The 26,468-nt window shown below is 45.4% G+C and overlaps 1 non-coding gene across 1 annotated transcript; it reads right to left on the bottom strand.

Annotated features, from left to right (window-relative positions):
• Positions 1-12,272: 12,272 nt before the first annotated feature.
• LOC122234423 lies at positions 12,273-12,435 on the bottom strand. Its single transcript, XR_006212218.1, has one exon. It is a non-coding gene; the product is annotated as a U1 spliceosomal RNA (small nuclear RNA).
• Between the last annotated feature and the right edge of the window lie 14,033 nt (positions 12,436-26,468).

Below are 26,468 nucleotides of genomic sequence, written 5' to 3' on the forward strand. Positions count from 1 at the left end.
TTAATATAAATTAGTGAGACGGCATGGTGCATCACATTTAGTACTTAATGTGCTTTTGTTAAATAAAGAGACTTGTACTTTAAAACCAGTCAACGGGCTCCTATAAATAGTCCCGTTATCCATAATACTCAATAAAACAAAGCTATTATCGTCACAGGCATTTTTAGACCTTCGGGGATATGCCTGCTTTTAAGTGGATGCCTTTGGGCTGGTACGATTTTATGCTTTGAAAGTATTCAGGTGGGTTTCAGAATGGCCTGAAGTCATCCTGAGCCTCCTGTATCCCCCGGCTGTGGTCAAGTTGGGGTTGGTCGCTTTGGGTGAGACACTATTTCCTGGAGAAGAGAACAAGATGGCTTGTGGGCCATACTGGTTTTCTTTTGTCTGTCACAGCATCTGGCAAGTGCCGTAGGGTTCCCACTTAGCAAAACTAGCTGATGTTTAAGGCCCGAGGGTGGAGAAAGGGGCTCGATCGTTGCGCCAGAGACCCACCCGGTCCCTGGGCTCCCCATCTGGGATTTTGTGCAGGTCTCCTGAGCGGCGGAGGTGAGCCTGAGGATTCCACGGAGGAAGTGGAGTTTAGTTTGAGAGCCATGTAGGAAAATCCACAGCTTAAAAAAAATCATCACTGGCTACAAATACCTTCGAAACCGCGCTCCCCCTGAGAGATCAAAACAAATGTCAAGTCTGTACCATTTCCATTCCTCACCTGACATCCTGAGCAATCTTTGAAGATCTTTTCCTTGCACTCAGGCTTCCTTTTCGAGTGTGTTTCTTCATCTGAGCAGAGCCCTGCACTTTGCCACTTCAGAGTCTGAAGGCGGCTCCAGGGTCATCCCGGACACGTTCCTGCTTCTGCTTTGGCCACACACTAAGGCTCTTGACAGAAGTCCAGCCCTAGAAGCTTCTTGCATGGGCTGGACATCTGCAGTCTTGTTTAGCTCGCCATTCCCAAATTGTGTTCAGGGAATGGCGGTCAGTGGTGAGATACTCACCACGGCCACCTGTTACAGCTGGGGAGAAGGAGAGACCGGGTCAACTTTCTTTACCTCCCTTAACCGACCAGGTAAGGTTTTGTTCCCTCTGTGAAGCACCTCTTGCCTCCTCATTGTTCCCTGGAATAGAGTTTGGGAAATGGTGGTTTAAGATGATGTCAAGTTCATTCTTTGCCCTAATGATGAGGATTGATCATGTGCTGATTTGCATGGACTAACTCCTTGACTCCTCACAAAAATCCTAGGAGGCAAGGGGCCGAGGGGCTGTTATTGGGTCCCCCGTCACACTGCGGGAAGTGGGACTCTCAGAGGTTGGTAACGTGCCCAAGGTCATATGGCAAGGGCATGGTAGAGCCAGGCTTTGGCCCGCGCACTGCCCCCCACCCCCCCGCAACAGGAGGTCTTCTGTATAGCCCAAGCACGTGGCCACCCCACTCTTCTGCCTCCAAATGGGCCTTCCCAACTCATTTCTACATCGCCCGACAACCTAGGTTCTGCTTAACAGGCTCCGGACACGAGGCTGAATGGCTGACTTGGGAATGCTCTTGACACAGGTCCCGAATACCACGTTCCTCCTCTGCTTCTAGAAGCCTCCCAAGATATACTGAGTGTCTTTTATCGCTGTCTGCATTTGTTCATATTCTCAGAAACAGCTAGGCCAAGTGAGGACAACATGTATGCTGCCGTAGAGACCTCACGTCTCCACAGTACCTGCAAGCCTGCCATTGTCCCCTGGCTGTTCAGCTTTGTCCTCAGGGACAGAGGCAGTGAGTGAAACGAAGGCTGTGTGGTGGATCAACCTTACACCAGCTCCTTCCGTCCCTTAAATGATTATAGTCCCTGTTAGATGTTAACTCCGGCTTTTGATGTGGCATCCTTTTTATTAGGCCATATAGAATGCAGCTTTTAATATCAGCGTGTGTCTTACATATATGTTCTGAGACCACATAACGTTAGAAGGTGCCGGACAGAAAAAAAGACGCCGGGGTCTTAAATGCGTCCAAGTGCCTTTATGAGATGCAATCAACCATGTATTAATTCCCTCTATCCATCATTAGTTGAGTGGTGACAATATATGCAAAAGAAAATGGAACCTGGGTAGTAAGGTAGCGAAGAGGTTTTATAAATTAGATTATTTGAGTATACGATTCCTCGGATAGAAGGATATTGTCCAAAGGGCTCTTTAATTATTATTCACTTCCTTTGGTGCATGAGAGAATATTGTCAGGGCCACAGGAGCACTTCACTGCAGCTGGATTAAAGGAATGACTGGTCCTGAGGCTGCGTCCACACTGGCACAGTAGGCTGCGGGGAAGGCATTTCCACCACTCAGTGCTAGGTGGGTGCTTTCGAAGGGAAGAGGTGTTTGCTGATGTGGTCAGTGCCCGTTAATGGCTGGACGATTGTCCTGAGCATTCTACCTCTGCAGGTGCCCGGGCTGCCCTGAGTCCCAGTCTGCCTCTTCGTTAAGGGCATGTGCTCTGGCCAAGTGAGCTAACACAACCACCTCTGCCTAACATTTAGCCTGAAGAAGCCCAGCCATCCCAGACAACTTTCCACTTTTAAAAACATGTGAGTTCTAAGAATAAAACCCAAAGAAAACAGTAACAAACAAGAACACCCTGATTTCTAGTCCTTAGATTCCTCTGGCAGGTGACTGATTTAACTGCTCGTGTTTGCTTAAATGCAAATACATCGGTGACGGAGTGCTGGAGTGCCGTGCTGGGGTGTCTGGGCTCCCTTACTTGGAATATTTTAAGAATGTGCCCACTTTTTCTGATGAGTTTCTGGAATGATGTAGGTTGTGAAGAAAAGCTGAACTGAGAAGTTTTCTCGGGGTGGTGGGAGATAAGACCGTTGCAGTGTCACGACTGGGCAACGTGCCTGAGACCCCTCAGAGCAGGGCAGGAAGGGGAAAAGCAAATTTGATAGCTTTAAAACTCGGAATGGACCTCATGGGGAAAAATCTGGTACCCTTTTTGGACTCCCTTGAACTTAATGCATGTTTACTATTTGGAGTTTTAATTATGCATTGTGGGGGAGGGAAGCTGGGGAGCCCTGTTCTCTTTCCCATAATCCTTCTGGGGCTCAGACATTCCTAGCGTCCATCTGACACTGGGAGAAGCTGCCAGAGACGTTCCTGCCGCACTCCCCCCTCCCCCTTCCTCCTCCCCACCGGGCCCTCTCCTACTCTCTGCTTCTGTTTGCAAGGGGTCTCAGGGCACAGCTGGCCAGCTCCTACTGCTCACTGGGAAAGAAAGAGAGAGTGAAGTTTCTGAGTAAGGTATAGACACGTTGGACCAGTCTATTGTACGCCTGAAGCTAATATAACATTGTATGTTAATTACACTTCAATAAAAAATAAAAAAAAATCTGATCAGTGGCCGTGAAGGAGGAACAACAAAATACCAGGAGATGTTACTTATTGTAACTGAGCGCCATCTTTGTTCCGGGTTTTTGGTTGCCATGTTTACTGACCCCACCCATAGGGGTCATTCATGGAAATCCTCACCCTGCTCCCCACTGGCGTTCTGGGCGGGGCCTGGGGACTCCATCGGAGGTCTCCGTGTATGCTACTCCTGAGCACTGTGATTTGGACAAGGAATTATCTCTTTGATGAACCATCTATGTTAGCCAGACAGGTGAGGTATTAATCTGTCTTATTAAAAAGGATCCTCCCTGCCGACATACGGGGTAAATGGGTGTTGGATGAAGAGGGGTGGGAAGCAACATCCACTTTTGCCACCTGCCCTGCCCCCACAGCTTCTCCGCTGATGTTCTGTGATCCTCGGTCTCTCCTTAAAAATCAACATTCTTGATTATGCACACTCACTATGAAAAATTTAGAACACACACCTAAAGAAAAGTATAAAATTAAAATCATCTGTAATCTCAGTATTCAGAGATGGGAACTCAACCTTTTGAAGTACATCATTCCATTGTTTCCTATGCACATAGGAAATGTTTCCTATGCACGTGTTTCCTAGACATAGAGATATAGCCACGTCTAGATTTCTGTTTAGAAATGAATCACAGTTTGTATTCAGTTCTATTATGTGGACTTTTCATTTAATACATCAATGGCTTCCCTTGCTATGTTCAAATTCTTTTGTAATATATATTATATATTCACTCACTATGTCACGATTAGGATTTTGGTCACAATCAAAATCATGATGATTATAACATTATTTTTAATGGTTAATAGTTGCCTATTATGCGGAAATGCCTTCTGGTTGGACATTATTATTGTATAATAAACTTTCTTTGATTTCGAAGAGGTAGACTATTTAAAATGTTCATTGGACCCTTGTGTTTCTAGTTTTGTGAATTCCTGTCTTTTATCTGGCAATTATTTTCCCATGTGATTTGTAAAAAATGTTATGTTTTACAAGCATAAATTTTTTTTTTTTTAATTTGAGAGAGAGAGAGAGAGAGAGAGAGCACGGGAACAGGGGACAGGGGCAGAGGGAGAGAAAGCCTGATGCCCAGCATGGAGCCTGATGTGGAGCTCGATCCCACGACCCTGGGATCATGACCTGAGAAGAAATCAAGAGTCAGACACTCAACCAACTGAGCCACTCAGGAGTCCTACGAGCTAAAAAAAAAAATTTATGTTGCAATATGTTTTTATTTAATGTTATTAAAACTTTGTTATTGCCAGATAGAGCACACATATAGAAAAGTACACTGAGTAGAAACATGCAGCTCAGTAATAATCCCACGTGAAAACCCATGTAGCTGCCATCCAAGCCGGTGATCTGAAACCTTCCCATGCTTCTTCCTGCTCATTGCCCTCTCTTCTCCAGCAAAAGCAAAGCAAAGCAAAACAAAACGCTATATTAACTTTTATGGCATGAAGTTCCTTGTTTTGTTTTACAGTTTGCCACTCAAGCATGTATCCCTAAGCACCTTCAGTTTTGTTAGATTTTTGAACTTTATAGAATGAGACCATGCACTGTGTTCTTTTCAGTGTTGTTGGGTTTGTAGATGTAGATCCTTCCTTTTCATTGCTCTGCAGGTTTCCTTTTTTTTTTTTTTTTTTTTTTTTTAACTATGCCACAATATATATTTCCATTATTCTGTGGATTGGACATTTAGATAACTTCCAGTTTTTGGTGCAATGGCTGATGTGCCCATCAGTATTCTTGTATGTGTCTCTTGGTGCACATACGTGTGCATTTCTTTTGGGTATGTAACTAAAATGGTGCAAAAGCATGGGTGAATTCAGCTTGGGTATATATTGTACCACCATTTTTCCAAAATGGTTGAGCAATTTATACCCCACTCAGAGTGTATGAGTGTTCCTGTTGTTCCATATCCCCAACAAAACATAGTATTGTTAGTTTTTTTTAAATTTTTAAATTCTAGTCATTGAGGTGTGTGTCTAGTGGTATCTCCTTGTGGTTTTAACTAGCATTGCCTAGATGACTGATGAGGTAGGACACCTTTTCACGTGTTTATTGGCCATTTGGATATCCTCTGTTGTAAGAGCCTGGTCACGTCTATTCTGGCTTTCCTTTTTCTTATAGCTCTGTGCTTTTGGTTAACAGTTCTCTGTTAGTGTTATGTATGACAGATACCTTCTCCTGATCTATTGTTTTTTTCCCCTTTTGGTGCATTTTGATTAACAGAATTTCTTGTTTAAGTGTAGTAAAATCTACCGTGAGGTCCTAAAGACACTCTCCTATATTGTTTTTCATCAAGCTTTATCAGCTTGCCTTCTATCTAGATCTACACTCCTCTGGGAATTGCTTTTGGTGGATCGTATGAGGTAGGCGTTAATTGTTTTCCTTAATAAATATCGAGTGGTTATATTGCCATCTCCCTATGACTCTGAAGTACCATTTTCCCACAAAACAAAGATTTCTAAAAGCATGGATCCATGCATGTTTTTTATTTTGTTCTCTTGATTAATTGATCTGTCCTTGAACCAAGGCCATGCTGTTTCAGTTAGTGTAGCTTTATAATAATACCTTGGTATCCAGTAGAGCAAGTTTTTCTTCCCTTTATTCTTTAAGACTGTCTTCTCTATTTGCATTTTCAAATACATTTTGGGATTGGAATGGTGGGAAGAATCCTAAAATGGCCCCAAGATCTTGCTTGTGATATTCACACCCTGTACAATCTCCTCTCCTTGACTGTGGTCAATAAAATATGGCAAAGGTGATGGGGTGTCACCCCCATGATTAGGAAATACCTACACACATAACACAGTCTTTTTAAAAATTTTTTTAAAATTTATTTTTGATAGAGAGTGCACGCATATGAGTGGGGGAGAGGCAGAGAGAGCAGAGAGAGAGAGAATCGCAAGCAGGTTCCACACTGTCAGCGCAGAGCCTGACGTGGGCCTTGATCTCATGAACTGTGAGATCGTGATTTGAGCCGAAATCAAGAGTTGGATGCTTAATCAACTGAGCCACCCAGGAACCTCTGGTCTTGCTAGCAGAAAGTAGAAAGGCTCTTCTCTTGGCCTTGAAGAAACAACCTGCTATTATATGAACTGACTATAAAGAAAAACATGTGGCAGGAAATTAGGCAGCCTCTAATGAGCTTGGAAGAGAACCCTGATCTCCAGATGAGGACACATCCTGGCCAGCACTTAGACTGGATCCTTGTGAGACCCTGAACAAAGGCCTAGCTAAGTTGTGCCTGGACTTCTGATTCACACAGAATGTGAGATAATGAGCATGGGCTTTTTAAAGCCTCTGATTGTGTGGTAACTTGTTTCATGGTGATAGAAAATGAATACAACCAGCTTGTCCAACTTCTAAAACAACAGAAAAACTAACATGGTTGAATTTTTTTATTGGGATTGCACTAGATACACATTTTGGGGGAAGATTGACATTTCTGAAAAACGGAATTTCTAATCTATGAACATGAAATATCGCCAGCTTTTGTAAATTTTTATCAACAATGTATCTTAGCTTTTTATATGGAGCTTGTCACCTTTTTGTTAGACTTATTACATTTGATATTTACTTTTATTGAGGTTTGTTGTAAAGGATGTTTATTAATTTTGTTTTATCTTTGTGACTTAGAAATAAAAAAGCAACATTTTTTATCTCGAATGTAGCGATGTTGCTAAATTCATGTGTTCATTTTTACCAATTTGCAGGTTCTTTTGGATTTTCTGTATCCACAACTATTTACTTACTTTCCAACTCATGTATTTTTTTTCTTTCTTGACTTACTGTCAGTTTTGGAAACAAACTTTTGAAAGCTGGTTCTTCCATCCCATCTTGCTGAGTCGTGGGCCACAATCTTTGATTGCTCTCTGGGCCTCCGTTTCCCACTGGTCGTGGCTTAGTAATTCTTCACTATTTTGTTAGCTTTGTGTTTCCTTAGTTTTCATTTTTTAATACACCACCTAGTTTTTCTTGTTGCTGGAGAGACTGTAGAACAAATAATCTATTCTACCATTGTCAAAAGTGGAAGTGTCACAATAATTTAAAAAAATGTTTAACATCCTATTGAGGTATAGTTTATATACTGTAGTATCTGGAGATTGTAAGTGTACAATTCCAATGGGTTTCAGTAAATGTGCAGAGTTGTACAAAAATAATCACAAGCCAGGGGGCACCTGCATGGCTCAGTCGGTTGAGCGTCCAACTTCAACTCAGGTCATGATCTCACAGTTTGTGGGTTTGAGCCCCGCGTCAAGCTCTGTGCTGACAGCTCAGAGCCTGGAGGCTGCTTTGGATTCTGTATCTCCCTCTCCCTCTGCCTCTCCCCTGCCCACATTGTCTCTCTCTCTCTCTCTCTCTTTCTCTCAAAGATAAAAATAAAACATTAAAAAAAAATCACAATCCAGTTTTAGAACAGTTCTATCACACATGACTATTTGCAATCAAATCCTCATCCCCAGCTTTCAGTCCCAGATGACCACTGACACACTATCTAGCACTAGATTTGCATTTTCTATAAGGTCCATTTAAATGGAATCATACAACACGTAGTCTTTTGTGCCTACCATCATCTCACCATAATGATATTGAGGACCCTTCATGTTGTTCCACATGATGATTTGTAGTTTTCAGGGTCCAAGTTTTGTAGTAATAGTTTTATGGTTCCAGTGTGCAAACCTTGCACTTCTTTGTTTATTCCTAAGTACTTGTTGTGATACTATTATGAATGAAGGTTTTTAAAAATTTTATTTTGGATTTTTTATTGCTAGTATATAGAAATACAGTTGATTTTGTATATTGATCTTGGATCCTGTGACTTTGGTGAGCTATTTTATTAGTTCTAGTAGCTTTTAATGTTCTCCTGAAAGAGATTTACTCCTTCCTTCCCAATCTATATGCATTTAATTTTCTTTTCTTGCTTTATTGCATTGGCTAGTCTGCTGCAATTGTGAGTAGAAGTAGCAGTAGACATCTTTGCCTTATTCCAGCTCTTAGGGAGAAATCATGAAGTTTTTCATCACTCATTATGACATCAGCTATAGGTTTTCATAGATGCCTTCATTGGGATTAAGGAAGTTTCCTTCTATTCCTGGTTTATTGACAGTGATTATCATACACGAATGTGGATTTTGTCAAATTGAGGAAATTGGGTTTTTGTTCCTTTATTTTATTAATATTAATTGATTTTCAGATGTTAAACCAATCTTGTCTTCCTGGGATAAATACCACTTGAAACGTTGTATAATAATCCTTTAAAAAATGTAGATCAGTTAATCAAGGATTAATTAATATTAATTTCCACCAAGAGTTTTTTATACTTTTATTAGTAATATTGATCTTTAGTTTGTTTTTTCTTGTGATTTTTTTTTCTGACCTTGATATCAATGTAATACTGGCTTCAAAGAATGAGTTTGAAATGTTTCCTCTTCCTATATTTTCTGCAAGATTTGGTACAGGTTGGTATTGTTTCTTTAATATTGGTAGAATTCATTAATATAGCCATCTGGGTCCAACCTTTTACTTGTGAGATATTTAAATTATTAATTCAAGTTTTTACTTGTTATAGTTCTTTTTAGATTTTCTCTTCTTCAGTCAGTTTTGGTAATTTGTGTCTGTCTTAGGAATTTGTTCATTTTATCTAAGTCGCTTAACTTTGTTGGCATAAAGTTGTTCATAGTCTGTCTTTGTAATCCTTTTAACTTTTATAGGTTTGGTAGTTATGAAACCTTTTTAATTTTTTGGTAATGTGTGTATTGTCTCTCTTCTAATTGGCCTGTCTTGATAATGGTTTATCAAGTTTGTTAATCTTTTTAAAGAGTCAGATTTTTATTCCACTGATTTTTTAATATTTTTCTCTTTTTCCTTTTCCTTGATTTATGCTCTAACATTTATTATTTTCTTTCTTCTTCTTGATTTGGGTTTAATTTGCTCTTCTTTCTTAGTTTCTTAAGGTGGAAACTTGGAGTCTGTATTTGAGGTCTTTCTTCTCTTTATTATGAACTTTTAATACTATGAGTTTACCACTGTTTATTACTTGCATTCTACACATTTTCATAGCTTTACTGAAACATAATTGATGTGTAATAAGCTGCACATATTTAAAACATGCAATTTGATATTTTGACATGTGTATAAATATTGAAGAATCACATTCAAGGTAATAAGCGTTTCTGTAACCTTCAAAAATTTAGTGGTTCTTTGTAATCCTTCCACCCACTCTTCCTTGTTGCTTCTGATTTTTCTGTTATTCTATTCTATTCTATTCTATCCTATCCTATTCTATTCTATTCTATTCTAATTTAGAGTGAATTATTGAAATATCCAACTATAATTACTGAATTTTCTATTTCTTCTTTCAATTCTGTCAGGTTTTTCTTCTTGTGTTTGGAGGCTCCATTATTAGATTCATACACATTTACAACTTTTATACCTTCCTGATGTAGTAAACCTTTTTATCATTATGAAATGTCTCTTTTTCTCTAGGAACATATCTTGTCTTCAAAGAGATTTTTCTTGAATTAACATAGTCACTTTAATTGTATTGTTTACATGCGATATCTTTCTCTATTCTTTTGCTTTGACTTATTTGTATTTTTGAGTTTAAGGTATGTCTCTTATATATAGAATATAATAGAATCTTGCTTTAAAAATCCAATCAGAAAATCATTGCCTTTTGTTTAGAATTTAGCTCTTTCATATTAATATTATTATTGATAAGGTTGGATTTACATCTTCCATTTTGTTATTACTTTTCAATGTCTCATATATATTTTTGTCCCTACTCTATTGCATTATTTTGTGTTAAATTAGCATCTTAGTGTATCATTTTTATTCTTCTGTTTAAAAAAAAAATTTTAAATGTTTATTTATTTTAGAGACAGAGAGAAAGAGCACAAGTGGAGGAGGGAAGAGAGAGCCAGAGACATAATCTGAAGCAGGCTGTGAGCTGTCAGCATAGAGCCTGATGTGGGGCTCGAACCCACAAACCGTGGGATCATGACCTGAGCCGAAGTCAGACACTTAACTGACTGAGCCACCCAGGTGCCCCTCCTCTGTTTTTTTTTTACACTATGTACTTTTTTCAATAGTGGTTGCTCTATGGCTTTAAAATACACGTATTGAGGTATCACAATTTATTTTAGGCTATATTCATTATTCTGGACTCCGCATTTCTTCCTATAGATTTGAATTACCATCTAAAATCATTTCCTTTCATCCTGAAGAACATCTTAGTATTTTGGCAGGTCAGCTACCAACAAACTTTCTTAGTGTTTATCTAAGAATACATTTAGTTTGCTTTCATTTTTTGAAGCATTATTTTGCTGGATATAGAATTCTTGATTGACAGCTTTAATTTTCCCCTTAGCACTTTGAATATGTGCCTTTTGTCTTCACTGCCCTCTGGCTTCCATTGTTTTGGAGACAAAGTTGGCTGTTACTCATTTTGTTATTCCTCTCTACATGCAGAGTCATTTTACTTTGATACTTTCAAAAGTTTTTGTCTTTCAACAGGCTTAATACAGTATACTTATCCTATATTTGTTATAAGCTTCTTGCATCTGTAGATTGATCTTTTTCATCAAGTTTGGAAGCTTTTTGACTTTTTGGGAACTTTTTGGAACTTATTTCTTTGAATATTCTTTTGTCTGTATCTCTCTGTCTTCTCAAGTTTTGAATTCCCATTCTGTGTCTGTTGGCATGCTTGATGTCCTACAAGTCTTTCTGTCTATATTAAAAAATTTCTTTGTTCTTCATGTTGGATAAGTTCTATTTTGCTATTTTCAAGTTTACTGATTTTTTATTCTGCCATCTCAGATGTGATATTGAGCCCATTTGGTGAATATTCATTTGATTATTGTACTTTTCACTATAGAATTTTCTTTCATTTTTATTCTATTATTTTAAAAAATTTTATATTCTCTCTTTTGGTTCTTGGTTTGAGTCATCGTATTTTCCTTTAATTCATCAAAACAAATTTTTATTGAGATGATACTCACATATGTAAAGTTAACTATGATACTCACATATGTAAAATTAACTATTTTAAAATATACAATCCATTGGCATTTAGTACACTTACAGTGTTATTACAAAACATTTCATCACTCCAAAAAGAAATTTTGTACCCATTATGTGGTTGCTTCCAACCTAGTCCCTGGTAACCACCAATCTGTATTATGTTTCTATTAATTTACCTATTCTGGGAATTTCATATAAATGCAATCATATACAATATTTTGTATCTGGTTTCTTTGAGCATAATTTTTTTGAGGTTAATCCATATTATATTTCATTTCTCTTTGTGGTTGAGAGATATTTCATTGTATGTATATATATATATATATATACACACACACACACATATATATCTCACAGTTTGTTAGCCATTCATTCATTGATGGACATGTGGGTTGTTTCCACCTTTTTATTATTGTAACTATTATAACTATGACTGTGCATGTCCATGTGTTTGTTTGTGTATGTGTTTTCAATTCTTTGGAGTATACTCCTAACAGTGGAAAATGCTGGGTCATACGGTAATTCTAGATGTAGCCTTTTGGGGAATCACCAACTATTTTCCACAGTGGCTGTACCATATTACATTACCATCAACAATGTATGAAGATTCTAATTTCTCTACATCCTTGCCAATTCATCTTAATTTTTATGTGAAATGTGAAGTGTTACCGCATTTGCTGTTGAGCTGTAAGAGTTCTTTATATATTCTGAATGCTAGAATATTATTAGATATATGATTTGCAAATATTTTCTCCCATTTTGTAGGTTGTCTTTTTACTTTCTTCATACTCCCCTTTAATGTGCAAAAATATTTAATTTTTATGAAGTCCAATTTACCTATTTTTTTTCTGAGAGAGCACAAATGCAACCCCCAGTACCCCAAATTATGCAGTCAAGTTTCCCACATTTGGGACAATTATAAGGGTCAGCATATCTGAAGTGCACTGGGTAAGCCTTGCCCTGGGAAAACCACCTTCCTGATCATGGAATTTCCCCTGCCAGGTGGGTGTATCTATTTATTTATTTTTTCTTTTGCTGCTCATGCCTTTGGTGTCTTATCTGAAAATTCAAGGTCATGAAGTTCAAGATCATGAAGATTTCCCCTGTGTTTTCTTCTAAGATTTTTATGGTTTTGCTCTTATTTTTAGGTTGCTGGTCCATTTTTGAGTTAATATTTGCATATGGTGTGAAACAGGTTTTTCCTTTAATTCTTGAAACATAGTGTTCTTTAATTCTTTGAACATATTTATTATAATAGCTGCTTTGAAGTCTTTGCTAAATCCAAATTCAACATCTGGGCCAACTCATCATTAGTTATGATGATTCTTGTTTACTCTGAGTATAGTTCATGCTTTCCTATTTTTTGACATGTCTTGTGATCTTTTGATTGAGAACTGGACATTGTAAAAACTTATTGTAGCAACTCTGGATTGGGATTTTTATCCTGAAGGTTTTTTTCTTTAATAACTTGTCTGAACTTAATTGGTAGAATCTGTCTTCTAAGCATGTGTAGCCAGATGTACCTGCTTAGTTTTTAAATTTTTTTAATGCTTATTCATTTTTTGAGAGAGAAAGAGAGAGAGAAGAGAGGCAGAGAGAGAGGGAGACACAGAGTCTGAAGCAGGGTCCAAGCTCTGAGCTGTCAGCACAGAGCCGTATGTGGGGCTCGAACTCATGAACCACAAGATCGTGACCTGAACCGAAGTCAGATGCTTAACTGACTGAGTCACCCAGGTGCCCCATTTTTTAAATTCTTATTTTTGTTTTTTAGCTTGGCTTCCCAAGAGTAGCCACTGTATCTGTGTCGATTCGTAGTCAGCCAATGATTAGGAAGATGAGCTCACATGTCTTGGGCTCTTCTCTACACCACCCTCTGCGGACTGATTTGTATTTAGGTCGGGGAGTGTCTTTCACGTCTAGGCAGTTTTCAACTTTGTCTTAAGGTTTAGTTTTCATTTCTTCTGCGTTCTCTTGAGTCTTACCTGCACATGCCAGTGGTTCTTCAGGCAGCCACGGATGTGTGGGTAGCTTATTTGACTCTTCCAGTATCTTCCTCATTAAATTTTTGGCTATTTCACCCGTCATCTCAAGTGGGGCCGCAACCTTATATGAACAAATCTGTGTTTATTCCCCCATTAATTTCCTTCTGAGTTTGCACTTAAAAATTGTTTTAATGTTTATTTATTTATTTTGAAAGAGAGAGAGAGAGGAAGAGAGAGAGAGAGAGAGAGAGAGAGAGAGAGAGAGAGAAGACAAGTATAAGCAGCAGAGGGGAAGAGAGAGAGAGAGAGGGAGAGAGAGAATCCCAAACAGGATCCACACTGTCAGTGCAGAGCCCGATGCGCGGCTCAAACTCACAAACCGTGAGATCACGACCTGAGCTGAAATCAAGAGTCAGACACTCAGGCGCCCCCTGAGTTTGCACTTTTACTGACAGTACACCAGGTACAGGTTTGCCTTCCACTCCAAAACAGGTCAGCCCCCTTTGTCAGAAGGGATGATGGATGATGGTTTTCACAGCCAGCTTTGTCCTGGGAAAAGTACAGTGCTGACTGATGTGGGAAGGTGGACGGGGAAGCCCGAAGGAAGAAAGCCACAGACTTGCACTGACTCAAAGTTCTAGCAGGTTTTCATGGAGACCCACTTTCAATTAGTCGTTTATCTTTAGTCAATTCCCAGAATCCCTAACAGTTTGTATTTGATGACTTTGTCCGGTTTTGTATTTGTTTTATGGGGGCAAGAGATTGCTGATATCTCTTCTCCATCGCGGCTGAAGTCCTGCTACCACAATTGTTTTTTAAAAAAAATTTTTTTTAAATGTTTATTTATTATTGAGAGACAGAGAGACACAGAGCGGGACGGGTAGAGAGAGGGGGAGACACAGAATCCGAAACAGGCTCCAGGCTCTGAGCTGTCGGCACAGAGCCCGACGTGGGGCTCGAACTCACGAACAGGAAGATCATAACCTGAGCCAAAGTCAGTCGCCCAACCAACTGAGCCACCCAGCGCCCCAACACAACTGTTACTTGTAAGTTTGACTTGTTCATTTTCACATGGTCAGATATATCAATGTTTTTTTCTAGTGTCATACTTAGGATTTATTTATCCTGAGATTATGTTGTTAATGAACAGAAATTTTATTCTACAATATCATGGCTTAATTTACCATTCAAATGTTTAGTCCTTCAAATGTATTTCTTTCTTCATAAAGAAATAGGGCTCTAGCTTATTTTTCTCTTTGTTGTTAGTTAGTTAGCTGTCCCATCCAATTTTTAAAATAATCTCTTTTTTTTCTGCTGATTTGAAAAACAACTGTCTGAGTATTTGAGTGATATGTTTGCTTCCTTGACTTTCCATTCCATTCCATTCATTCATTTCTGTTTAGAGTCTTCGCTGAAAGTGCCCCAGTTTTAACTATTACACCTTTAGAATAGATTCTAACATAAAGCCTGACAAGATCCTCCTTCCTGCCTCCTACATTTCTGGTCGTACAACGGATTCGCATTTTTCACACTACAGAATTAACATGCATTCATTCATGCACCCGCCCCAATGTGCATTCCTTCATGCGCTCGTCCTAACGTGCGTTCCTTCGTGCACTCGTCCATTCTTTCATCACACGGCTCTGTTTCGAGCTCGCGCTGCACGGGGCACCTGCCATGGTGCCAGGCAGCGCAGCGACCAGGGCTGTGGCAGTGAGCCACAGCAACCTGGTTTCTGCCTGGCCGGGACTTGCCTTCTAGCATGGAGGCAGGGAACAAAAGTAAACAGACACATTAAGAACATGACTGAAAATCACAACACTGACTGTGCAGCAAACATCCGAGGTGGGGAGGTGGAGGATGGCAGAGGGAGCCTGTGCTCGCTGTTACGCCTGCAGGTCTGGCAGCAGCCACGCAGGAGCTAAACGTCGGGTTTTGTTTCCGGACACTTGTCCGTTTGTCCCGGCGCCGTTCATTCTAAAATGTCTCACTTTCCCACGTGGGTGGGGGCGAATAGTCCGAGCGACGAGAAGGGCAGGTGCACGCACACGCCGTGGAAGAGAACCCGAGGAGCTGCAGGAAAACCTGCGTGGCCGGTAGCTGGCACGTGGGAGGGCTTGTGAAGGGGCAGGAGGTAAGCAGGCGACAGGTCTTGCCGGGCCTTGTAGACCAGAGAGGGAAGTTGGGAGTGCGTTCTTAGTGCAGTGGGAAGCCCTTTAAGGTTGTCTGCGGGGCAGTGATGCGCTGTGTTTTCGGAAGCCCTCTCCTGTGGCGGGGGGAGGGGGGGGGAAGGAAGGGCTGCAGGAGCAGGGTGGGGGAGGGCGGAGCACCGGCAGCAAGCGTGGTCGCCAAGGGCCAGTGGAGGCCGTGGCGGTCCAAACAGGAGGGGAGGCGGGGTGGCAGCCGGGGGCTGGCTAGCAGGTCCCGCTGCTGAGCCAGACGTGGGGCAGATGGAAAGGCAGGTGAAAAGCCTGGGGACAGTTGTGTTCCCCTGCAGCTTCTGGGAACGGGCCTTTAGCTACAAACTGGAAAAGGACAGAGGAAAAACTTCTGCTCAGGCGGGCTGCCTTTTTTGCAGGCAGCTTCCACCCTGAGGTTGGGGTATAAGCTGCGTCTCGGGGGCTGACTGACGCGGGGATGTGGCACACTTCATTGACGATCCGCCCGTGTGGACGGTGAGGGAGCGACTCTGAGCCTCTCAGTAGGCCTCAGGCACCAGGACCGGGAAGGGCCAAGAACGTAACCGAAAAGCCGATCGGTGTGCGAGGAAAATGTAAACAATTGACAGAATGTTATGGGCTGCACAGAAATGTCAGGGTATTCAAGTGGGTGTCTGGGAAAACAGAAAGTTGCAATCTGAAACGATGAATAAGCCACTGACAGTTGTCACAGAATGTGTGAGAGCATGTGTGAGCAGCGAGGAGGCCGAGCTGAACTCTGGGCGGCAGGCAGCGGTGTGCATGGCACCCAGCCAGGCCCTCCCGCGGCCCGGGATGGAGCTGAGATGCTTGCCCACGGTGCTCCCGTTGCGAGGCCGCCACCTTTCCGGCCCCGTGTCAAGGTTAGCTTCCTGGCTGGAGTGGGAATGCCATCGGGGCAGTGTGCCAGGTGGCCCCGAGATTCCTGCCCCGTAGGGGGTGTGTGTGTGTGCCCTGTGACCCTTTCCCATGAACGTAGGGTGTGTGTGTGTGTGTGTGACCCCTCCCCGTGAACGTAGGTGTCACTGTGATGTGCTGTATGGAAAAGGTGAAGGGGTTTTGCAGATATAACTCTGGTCCCACGTGACTTGGTTGTGAGTTAATCACAACGGAGCTTATCCTGGGTGGGCCTGACCTAATCAGGTGAACCCTCTAGAAGAGGGTCTAGAAGTCAGGGACTTGAAGCAGCAGAGAGAGGCTCTCCTGTCGGTCTTGAAGAAGCAGGCTGCTGTGTTGTGGAGGAGGGCCACAGGGCAGGGAACGTGTGGTGGCTTCTAGGTGCTGAGGGCCTCAGCCCTACAAACACAAGGAGCTGGGTTTCTGCCGACACCCAGTGAGCTGGGAAGAGGACCCTGGGCCTCAGTTGAGGTCACAGCCCCGGCCATCACCTTGACTGCAGCCCAGTGAGACCCTCAGCAGAAGACTCGACTGAGCCGTGCCCGGAGTCCTGACTCAGGGGAACGTTGAGATACCGAATGGGTGTTTTCATCTGCTCAGCGTGTGGTAATCTGTGTGAAGCGACGGACGGTTCACACAGGCAGGGACTACCTTGCCTTGTTCGTTGCCATGACCTAGGAGCAGGTAGATGGCCTGGCCCCAGAAGGTATTCAATACCTGCTTGTTTGATGAATACGCGAATAGACGGAGGTTGGATACACAGGAGCTTGTGTGTGCTCTCCCAGACGGGGGTGGGGGGTGGTGTGCATACCCAGTAATATCGGGGGTGCTAGCTGTGTGGGAGCTCAGCAGGCATTCCTGACACGCACTGTTAGTGTGCAACTCAGGTTGCATTTGCGCGGGTCCAGGGTCCAGGGTCCAGGGTGAGGAAGGGTAACCTTTCCCATCAGGGCTGCAGTGAGTGAGTACGTAGTGGGTGTGAATTTCGCGTGCGGTGATTCACGAGGCCCGGGCTAATCTGGGGGGATCGGGAGAGGTGCGCCAGACTGGCCTAGGGCACGGACACTTCATCTCAAGGTGTGCTGAAGGGGACCCTAGGTTGGGAGACCCAGGGGTGGGGGCATGATACGATGGCACCGGGCTGGACTGGGGGAGCCGGCCTGCTCGTAGGAGTCTCCTGTATGGGGACGGGATACGTACTCTGAGTCTGCCAGGAGCTGTTTAAAATATTTTGATGGCGGGGCGCCTGGGTGGCTCAGTCGGTTAAGAGCCCGACTCTTGATTTTGGCTCAGGTCATGATCTCTCAGTTTGTGGGATCGAACCCTATGTCAGGCTCCTTGCTGAGAGCAATGGAGCCTGCTTGGGATTCTCTCTCTCCCTCTCTCTCTGACCCTCCCCTGCTCTCTCTCTCTCAAAATAAATAAACTTAAAAAAAAAATAAAATCTTTTGATGGCTTCTCAACACGTTGGAATAAACCCCACTCCTTCTAGCTATCTGTCAGGCCTGACATGCTCCCACCTGGCCTTTGGTCCTGGCCTCGTTTTCTCACTCCGCTCTGGCCATCCTGGCCTTTCTCTGTGTCCCCCCCGATATGCCAGGTTCCTCCCTTCTTGGCTGTTCCCTCGGCCCGGGTGCTTCCCTCCGGCTCTTCTCTGAGGTGGCTCCTTGCACCTCCTCTCCCCAGAGAGGCCTATTTCGACCTGTGTCAGAAGACACTCCTGCCCACGTGCGCACCCCCCGCGGGTCACTCATTATTACAGTGACTGTTTGGTCTCCTGCACGACAGTTACCGCTGGCTGAAGTGATCTGGCTGACTCACGATGTACTCACTTGTCGGCTGTGTCGGCTGCTCGAATGTGACCTGCAAGCTTGCCCGGCCCGCCTCGGTGCTCCCGCAACTTAGTGCCATATCCTTGGTACACGGCAGGTGCTCAGATAGCTGTGCGGAGACAGGTTGTCTTGCTTTGTGTCTTCGTGTCCCTGCATCTAAACAGCTTGGCTTGTCCTCGATGACCTCAAAGGGAGACCTCTTCTGTGGACGCATTTTCTTTTTTTTAAAGTTTATTTATTTATTTTGAGAGAGGGGCACCTGGGTGGCTCAGTGGATTAAGCATCCGACCTCGTCTCAGGTCCTGATCTCGATGGTTACTGAATTTGAGCCCCATGTCGGGCTCTGTGCTGACAGTTGGGAGCCTGGAGCCTGCTTAGGATTCTGTGTCTCGCCATCTCTCCCTGCCCGCCCCCCCGCCCCCATGCATACTCTGTCTCTTTCTGTCTCTCAAAAATAAATCAACATTGAAAAAAATTATTTTGAGAGAGAGAGAGAGCAAGCATACAGGGAAGGGGCAGAGAAAGAGGGGTAGAGAGAGAATTCCAGGAGGCTTCCTGCTGTTAGCATGGAGCCCGATGCGGAGCTTGATCCCATGAACCATGAGATCGTGACCTGAGCAGAAATCAAGAGTTAGATGCTTAACCAACTGAGCCACCCAGATACCCTGGACACATTTTCAAAAGTGGACTGTGGCCATCATTGTAGAGAAGAAGATGGAAGGAAGTCTGGTAAGGGGGTGATGGCACATTTAGCAGCAGGGTAGAGGGTGGTGGAGCTGAATATTCCCCAGGGCACTGGGTACCAGCGCCTGTGCCCTTGACCTGCAGAGCTCACAGCTCTCGTTTCGGGGTGGGGGGGGTGCCTGGGGCAACCGTCTCAAATCCCTGAAGGTTGCCACCTTCATAGGCAATGATCTCATTTTCTCAGAGAGCTAAACATGTTTGCCAGCAATATTTAATGCTGTATCGTTCTAGGACAACCAATGGTTTGGATAGGTACTTGGATTTTATTACACAAGAATTTAATTTCACGAAAAGAAAGGTTCTCTTGCTTCCCTCCAGGGCCTCGTGATAGAAGCCGGTGAAATGGGACAATTGATAAAATGTTTCAAAATCCTCCTGGTTGAAAACACCATGGACTGCACCTGTTGCTAATCATGTGGGTCACTCACTGGGCCAAGAGTCTTCAACTGACAGCTGTACCTTGTTTTATTTTATGCCAATGTTCTTGGGTGGTCCCAGGGAGGTCAACATTTTACATTGAGTTAAATACACAAGTGGTGCTGCGTATTTTTTTTTTTTTTTTTTTTGTGACCAGATACATTCCAGTGGGAAACAGGAATAACTCTGGATATCTCAAGGAGGAAGAGATTTCATACGGGGGATGTGATGCTTTGCCGGCCCGGAAGGGCTGGAAGAAAGGCGGTCCGGGAAACGGCTCTGGCTGTTGGAGAGTCGAGATTGCTCGGTACCACCGGCCGTGACCGCAGGTGCCTCCGGCGCATAGCCGGGCACTTTGCAAGCTGCTGCAAAAGTTCTTATCTGCACAGTCCACACGCCTGCCCAGTGCTACCAGACGAGCAGTGATAAGGCTTCTGCCTTCTAAATAACTGGGCGAGTTTTTCTCATCGGCAGCATCCAGGAGGTTCCAGAAAATGTAGTTTCCGGGTTTCTAGCCTCCGTGATCCACAGGAGAGCATGGAAGAGGGGGGATAATGGTGCTGTGTTGCCAGTGGATGTCATGGGGTCCTGAAAGCCACAGAACTCTGTAAAGACCCAGTGTGTGCTTTGTCACAGAGAATGCAGTCAACGCCAATCATCTTTAGGCTCACAGATTAGGAAGTACCTGTTCATTTCTCTGGTCTCATAACCAGATGCCAGGGAAACCAGCATCAACCCCCTTGAAACATTGAGGAGCTCAGGAGGGCACGTGATTCCTTGTAAGTGTTCGATCAGATCCCCCGGCTTCATTTCTTACCCAATTTCCTTGGCCCCACAGAGCCTTCCCTGTCACAACAGGAGAAAAGGTGGCAGTCCCAGGAATGGAGAAGGGGGTGGGGGGAGCTGAGAAACATCCAAATGGAGACTGTAGGCGCAGTGGACAGTGGCCATGTGTGCTTATATGGCACCCGGGGGGAATCCAGGGAAAGGGATCCTCGAGTGAATCTTGGACAACCCTGTGAAGTTTCAGAGGCGTGATCTATAGCTGTGTATGTGTGTGCGCACCTGCCTGTGTGTGTGTGTTTGTGCGCACATGCGTGCATATTTTAAGTAACATGCACAGTGCAATAAGGGGAGATTTTCATTGGGTGGCCACGCCCCACCCTCCAGCCAGCAAAGACTGTTCCTACATATCAGTCTCTTCTGCTTGTTCGGCTCCTGATTCAGGGTCTGCCTGCTTTCTGAGAACCCGTGAGGTCATGCTGGTGGGTGTCCAGGAGGAGTTCAGTGTCCCAGCCAAGTCCACACAGCTCAGCACCGGCTTCTGCCAAGCACATGGCCCTGACCTAACAAAGCCCTCAGGGAGGGCTTGAAGTACTTCAAACTCGAGTTCAGGTTGGCTCAAATATGGAAGCTGGCTTTCTCCTTGCCCAGACACATGAGCCTGAGTTTCTGCTTCAGGTCAGAGGCTGGGGCCAAGTGAGGCGCAGGGAAGGTCTGTGTGCTCCCCAGACCGCAGGGAGCTCCACGGGGAAAGACTGAAGCAGGGAGCAAAGGGAACCCAGACGGCCTTCCCTTGGAGTCCAGAAGGGGCTTCCGCAATCTCCTCCATTGAGCCACCTTCTTCTCCAGAGCAAGGTTGCAGTCACTGAGCACAGGGTTCTGTGCAGGCAGAGGAGACAACATTCAAGTCTGAGGGTCAAAGCCATGCCCCGGTTTTGGACTCCTTGCATGTGAATTTGACTTCAGGATGGAACAGGTGGTCAGACAGACTGACCAACCCACCATGCCTCTATCACCTTGGTACACAGCCCACCCCGGGGAAAAGGGGGTCATGAGGGCAGAGGTATGGAACCCACCGCATTTGTGAACTGTATCATCTCGTGACTTCCTTTTTAAAAAAAAGTCATGCGAAGTTTGCATTCTTTGCATATATGTCGGTATCCGCTTTCATGTGAAAGAGAATGTGTGAGCCTGATTACATCATGCAAAGTGATTTCGAGGAAGGTCATGTCCCTTTCACTCTGTGGCTTTGTCCCGTGCCTCTCTCGCAGCTCCATGCATACCCCCCACCCAGTGGGACAAGTCCTGTGGTTTGAGAGCCTCTACTGAGAGGGACCCCTCCCTCCCTCCTTCCAGCAAGGTTCGCAGTAAAGGCTCTGGATGTGATTTTTTCAGGGGAGGGGTTGTGTTAGTTGGGGTTCTCCAGGGAAACAGGCCCAGCAGGTGACGGCTGACCCGGGAGGAGGTCATGCTCTCATACAAAGGCCGTCAGGTGGGAGACTTCTCTCTTCTGCTTGGGGAGGGCCGCCTCTTCATTCTAGCCAGGCCTTCAGTGGATTGGATGAGCCCCCCCCCCCCATATTAGGGTATGGAATCTGCTTTACTCCATTTCTTGATTTTAAATGCTAATCTTGCCCCTAAACACTGTCCCAAACCCACCCAGAATAATGTTTGACCAAATATCAGGGCACTGTGTTTGACCAAATAGTCAGGTTTGGCAAAGATTAACCATCACAGTGGTGTGGAGGGCAGGAACTAGGGATGTCAAGAGTTTCCTGTGAATGACCGTTGGGTTTTACTGGATACTAGAGTCTCAGCCTCTCGTCTCTTATGGGGTCGATGGTGAGGTCCCGTTAGGTGAGCTACATTCCAAAGCGCCCACCTGACCTGGTGAGTGACAGTGTGGGTGTGTAACAGTGTGGGTGTGTGAAAAGAAAGGACTTACTGGTTTCTTCTCTGTCCAGGTGGATCAGGCCTGGCCTGTCCCCGGGTCTGAGCGGGGTTCACAGTCCAGAGCCTGAAGCCGACTGCTCTGCTGGGTCTGAGGACTGTTGTCTCTCACGTCCCACAGCAAGTCACGCCCGCCCCTGACCCTGACCGAGTCCTGAGCCCCATCTTCTCCCACGCCCCTTAGCCCCGGCTGACTCGGGGGGTGCTTTACCAACCCCTCACCCCCATCTGTACCGTTGGCCTGCACTGGGCCCACAGCAGCTCCGGGAATCAAGACGTCGTGGTCCCATCTGGGCCTGGTCCCCGCAGGGCAAGAACTGGGTTTGGGGACCCAGCCTGGCAGGTGGACTCGAGTAGGCAAGTTACCTGAGTAATGAAGCTGTGAACATGACATAACCAAATGGGTTCTTTCTTTCCTTCTTCCCGGCAAGAAGAAAAGATGTTTCTTTCAATGTGGACTGGGATGGTTTCGGCCTCACACTTCATGTAGCAGCTGGTTGGGAAATAAAACATCTTCCATTTAGATAAATAAACAACAACAACAACAGTCAGAAAATTAATAACCAGAAAAATACACTCATTTTATTATACTGTTTCCGGAACAAAACGAGACTCAGGCAGGCTCGATACGAGCCAGGCCCGTGTGGGGGAGTGTGGACAGGCCCTGCTAGGGTGAGCTGGGGGGTCCCCGGGGCAGGTGGGGCAGAGGAGACACTGATGGGGATGGGGAGGGGCCTCTACTCATCAGCTCCCCCTTGAGGGCTCTGGGCCAGCCAGCCAGTGGAAGGGGATGGGGTGGGGAGGGCACCAGTCTGTGAAATGGGCTGGGCCAGCCCTCCCGGCCCGCAGAGCCAGCCTTCCAGATCACTGTGACCCAATCCTCCCCCTAGGACTGTTTTCCCCTGAAACGTGGCCCCTGGGAGGTCGACCTTGCTCCTGAGGTTCTCAGCCCCTGCACGTCCAGCCACTTTCCCCACCCCCATTTCTGGCACTGTTTTCCAGGCTCGTCTTTCCCCGGGGCACATCATGATGTTCACGGGTGCTTTCTACGTACCAGGCTCTGTGAGCAACAGCTGACATGTACTGGCTCATTGAAATCTCACAGGCTGGTGTTATTATCCTCATTTTATAGGTGAGGACAGGGAGGCCCAGAGGGTACCCAGGGGAGCCGAGCTCCAAACCTGAGTATCAGGCTCTGGCCAGAGGCTGCCAGCTACTGGGTCAGGGACAGAGGCCTCAAACAAAGTTAAACAATAATAACAATAATAATAATAAAGTAAACATGAGGGGATCTCAAAATGGGATTAAACACACGGTATATTTGATATGATTGCCTTTAAAAATATGGGCACTTTTAAGGCACAAAACCTTAATCCCAGTCGCAGGATAATGATTAGATTTATGGGAGTAATGTTGCTTCATGGGGCACTCACTCCCAGGGATGTGGTTCAGGGGTGCCCTGTTAGCCGAGGCTTGATGAGTGCCTTTGCCTTCCGGGGTTGTCTATGAGCTACAGTCTGAGTGACTGTACCGCCTCCTGGAAAGTAGCAAAGAAACTCCCTGTCCTGCCCCAACCCTGCTTGTCCTTAGCTGCAGACACGCAGGAACTCTGTCCACACCCCAAACCCTCCACTGCCCTTCCCTGCCCCCAATCCTTTCCTACATGGACCTCTTTCCCACCCATTGCCCCTTCCTTTATCCCCCAAAGTGACTGTCAGCGTCTCATGGCATCTTACCCGCTCCCCAGTCCTGCTGGAATCCTAGCCCCTTCCCTGACTCTGACCCAGGGTGGCACTCCCAGGTGATGTTTTTCTCCAGTGACCAGGCCTATGACCTGGAGGTGATCACATCAGCGGGGCCGTCATCTCCCGGAGGGCAGGGGCATGCACATGCCTGCCCGTGTTCCCTACAGTGCTCAGTGAAGGGCCCTGCACACGTGGGTGCTGAGCAGCTGGTGGCCTGGGTGCCCAGCTGGGTGAGAGCCCCGGGACCAGCCCAGCGGGGACTTGTCGTCATTCTGCAAAAGTTCTCAGAACTGAGACCCTGTGCCCGGCCCTGGGTGAGGGTTCTGGGGAAAGGGAAATAGATAAGGTGTTGGCCCCATCTTCGGAGTGGGGGTAAGATACACACACCCATACCTGGGACGGAAGGGTTCTTTAATGTTTGTGAGGAGGAGAGACTCGAGCCACAGGTTTTCAGAGCAAGGAGGTCCCAGCCGGGCCAGGAGGGAAAGGCTTGAGAAGGCCTCAGGTAGGACCATGGAGGACGGGGCCCTGGGTCTCCCTGGCCCGGGGTGGTCAGCAGGCATTGCTTGCAAAGGTAAGGCAGCATCGGCCGCTCCTTTGGGGCAAAGGCAGGAGGGGACTCGTACACTTGCTCTTGCCATAGCAGGTGGGGTGACTTTCCTGTTCGAGGGAGGGATCGATAGTCCTCAGCTGAGTTCAGGAAGACTGTGGGAGAAGCGGCGTGAGGGGAGGGGTAGGAGTGAAACTTCAGAGATCTGAGTGTTAAATACCCACTGCTTTAGCTATAAGAATCTGGAGGCAAGAGAGATGTCTGGGGTGAAGGGCAAGCTCAGGGACCACAAGCAGTAGGTTGAACCCTGCAAAGGTTTATTATTTGTGTCCTACACGTGAGGCAATCAAGTCCCACAGAGGCAGAGACCCACCATTGGGAAGGATCTTACAGCCAGTGGGCAGAGATGTCAGGCTTCAACTGCGGTCTGGGTGACCCCTAACTTGGTTCTCTTGACCACAGAACCACCTGCACATTAATGCAGCTCTCCTGCCTGTTTGCAACAGGCCAAACCACTCCCCACCCCAAGACCTCAGTGTTTGCTTACTGTTTTTCTTTATTGGGGGGCTCCCTAGAAAGGGTAAGAGTAAACTGTCAATATGTTGGCCTATGGGGTTCATTGCCTGTAATGGTGGCTCTCAAAGTGTGACCCCACAGCCTTGGCAGTGGAAGCGCCTGGGACCTTCAGGAGATAAGCATTCATGGGCTTCACGAATGCTGAATGAGAAACGCTGGGGCTGGGGGTTTAATAAGCCCTTCGGGTGAGAATTTGGGAATCAGCAGCCCATGAGAATTCAAACATAGCCCTCCGTCCTCCCTGCATCGCCCTCTCTCATGGCCCCAGTGGCCCTGAGGATGGGCAGGGGAGGCGGGGGGAGTCTTGATCAGCTGTGGCCCTGCACCGGCCACGAGGGACGGTGTCAGTGGAGAACAGCCTGGCAAGAGGCCACGGATCACCGTGTGTAATGGGGTCCACAGAGCTGCCACTGAGCCACTGTGGTGCGCTTGAACTTAGGAACCGTGAGATCATGACATGAGCTAAAACCCAGAGTTGGATGCTTGACTGACGGAGCCACCCAGGCGCCCCTTCTCACTTTTCTCTTAAATGAATTTTTTTTATTCTGGAATAACTTTAGAGCTACAGAAAAATTGCGAAGGTAACACAGGGTATTCCCACACGCCCCTCATGTTAGCAGCTGACCTTCCCGGGGCACATTTGTCAAAACTGAGATACCGGCATGAAGCTGTTACTGCTTCTCCACTCCTAATTTCACTGGGAGTCCTCTAGTTTTCCCACTAGCGCCCTTCTCTGTTCCAGGAGCCAGTCCGGGATCCCACCTGAAAGGTAGCCATCGTGTCTCGTGGCCCATGATGGTTCCTCACGTTTCCCTTGACTTCGACCATCTCAGCGAATCCTGGCCCGGTATCTAGAATGTTCTTCCTACTTTTCATAGAGGCAAGAGTAGGTCTAGAAAAGATTTTCATCAAGATGGTATATTTTCACGTGGTGTTTCCCAATTTTTGAATGTTACTGGGTTATAAATGCTGGTCCCTACCAGGTAGGAGGTCTCACTTACATCGAGTCCGTAGATGCGAAGGAACGCTGTCCTTCTCGGGTTGGACACGGTCGTCAGGGAAGATCTGCGATAGCCACCGATGAAGTATTTTTATTTTTAATTTTTAAAATTCAATTTAACTTTTAATTATTTTTATTATTATTATTTTAAAATTTTGTTTTCATTCCAGCAGGGTTAACATACAGTGCTATTTATATTAGTTTCAGATGTACAATATAGTGATTCAACACTTTCCGTACATCACCTGGTGCTCATCATGGCATAAAATTTTTTTCAATGTTTATTTTTGAGAGAGAGAGAGAGAGAGAGAGCGCATGTGAGCAAAGGAGGGGCAGAGAGAGAGGAAGAGAGAGCGAGAATCCCAAGCA

This window comes from Panthera tigris, chromosome E2, assembly GCF_018350195.1.
Source record: "Panthera tigris isolate Pti1 chromosome E2, P.tigris_Pti1_mat1.1, whole genome shotgun sequence".
Taxonomy (NCBI): Eukaryota; Metazoa; Chordata; class Mammalia; order Carnivora; family Felidae; genus Panthera; species Panthera tigris.